The sequence below is a fragment of the Cariama cristata genome, unplaced genomic scaffold (assembly GCF_000690535.1).
Source record: "Cariama cristata isolate BGI_N322 unplaced genomic scaffold, ASM69053v1 scaffold30969, whole genome shotgun sequence".
NCBI classification, from domain to species: domain Eukaryota; kingdom Metazoa; phylum Chordata; class Aves; order Cariamiformes; family Cariamidae; genus Cariama; species Cariama cristata.
The window spans coordinates 21,065-22,874 of NW_009637954.1; positions in this window are offsets into that span (position 1 = coordinate 21,065).

The window sequence follows — 1,810 nt, forward strand, 5'->3', positions numbered from 1 at the left end:
GCCACCGGTAGCAGATGTGCTTGTGTGGTGCGGGTTGGCCTCGTCATCTCCATGCTTGCTGCAGACTGTGCTGCTGGAGCTGCTTTTTGTGCCCTGCCCCTGTGCCCCGTGGGAGGTGCAGAGTGGGCAGAGCCTTGCACAGAACACTAAACGGAGAGCTCGGGATTTTGTTTTCTGAGGGATAGCACTAAAATGCTTTTGAATCAAAAGGCTTGCTCGCCTCTGGTCATGCAACGCTTGGCACCTGGCTGGGAGGTGAGGGAGGCTGCCTTGTCCTGCGTCTGCCCCAACCGAGCAGAGCAGAGTTTGCCGTTGGCCGCATTTCTGGGATGCAGAATTGAGCAGCTCATTTGCTTCCCAGCCCGGACACCTCTGATCCCTGCCGCTCCCCACCTTGTCCTTCCATGCACACCTCTTGTAGCTCTCCTTTTTCTTTTTCTGGTCTCAGTCAGTTGCCTGTCTGTCCTCTAACTACAGCCTGCTAACCCCTGATGCAGGAGAGACTGGTGTAGCTCCCTTCCCACTCCCATTTGAAACCCTAAAACTGACACAGCCCTCCTGCAGCTCCTCCTCCCTTTAATGTCTCTCCTTCACTCGCATGCAGTTTGCTTCAATAAATTATTGTAGTAGTTTGCAATAAACTTTTTTGTATTTTTTTTCCCCTGTATTTATTTTTTTTCCCCCCCTCCTGGGAGGGAACAGAGGAGGCGCAGGGCCCTCTGCCTGCTCTCGGCGCCTTGGGGAGCTTGTGCATGCTGTGCCCGGTGTGGGCAGGAGCCTCCCTGCCGGAGGCCCTGGGGCACAGGGTTTGGGCCGGGGCCTGTGCCAGCTGGAGCTGGGGGGCTCCCGGAGCTCAGCAGCGCTTTCTGCAGTAGCCACCAGGTGGCAACGACGGTGTTGGGTTGGCCACCGGCCCTGGGAGCTCAGGTTGAGGGCAGTCCCCCGGCCAGGCTGGGGCAAGGCTCGGTGTACTGTGATACTAAAGGGAAACTGCTTTTCAACTCCTGTTTTTTCTCTTAATCTGGGTAATACATAACCAAAATAAACGTACTGAGGAAAAACCAAACCAACCAAAAGGGCTGTTTTTGTCTTGGTGCATGCAGCTCACCTGTGGTGAGCGGCCATCGTGCCCTGGGGTGGCTGGGACCTCCTGCCCTGTCTGAAGCCCCGCTTTGGGACAAGACCCCTCTGGGAAAGAGGCGTTAGACCTGGAGGACTCAGTCCTGCACAGCCGTAGGGGAATAAGAGGGCTGGAGGGAGCTGGGACAGGCCCCTGCAGCCTTCTGTTGGGGTTTGGGTTGTAGCCCAGCCTGCAGCTGGTGCTGGATCTCCAGTCCAGGGGCTCCCCTCCGTCCCTTACTCGCAAACCCAGAGCACTCTGCCCCGCTCAGGCCCCACACCTCTGCCCGGGCTGAGATGTTGAGCAATGTCCGGGCTTTGCTCGCCTCTTCCCGGCAGTGGTTTCCCGCATTCTGGCATGAGCTGGGGGCGATTAGCGTGCTGCTCATCTCACTGTGCGCTGGGAGGGAGGAATGGGTCAGAGCTGGGGCTGGGACCCTGTTGCCGCTGGGCGAGACTGTTCTGGGCAAGGCGCTTGGAGTAGCAATGCGTGGGGGAATTAGGGAAATAATCTGTTGCTGTTGATCCCAGAGGCGGGAATTTGCAGTGTTGTGCCAGGCCCCAGGCGCGGAAGAGGGGGAGAGCCAGGCCAGCAGACATGTGAGCGGAGCTCCCGACTGGAATGCACCAGCTCAGCAAGGGATTGTCCTCCCTGGGCTGGGCAGGCGCTGTGCCGTGAGCCTGGTGCCCA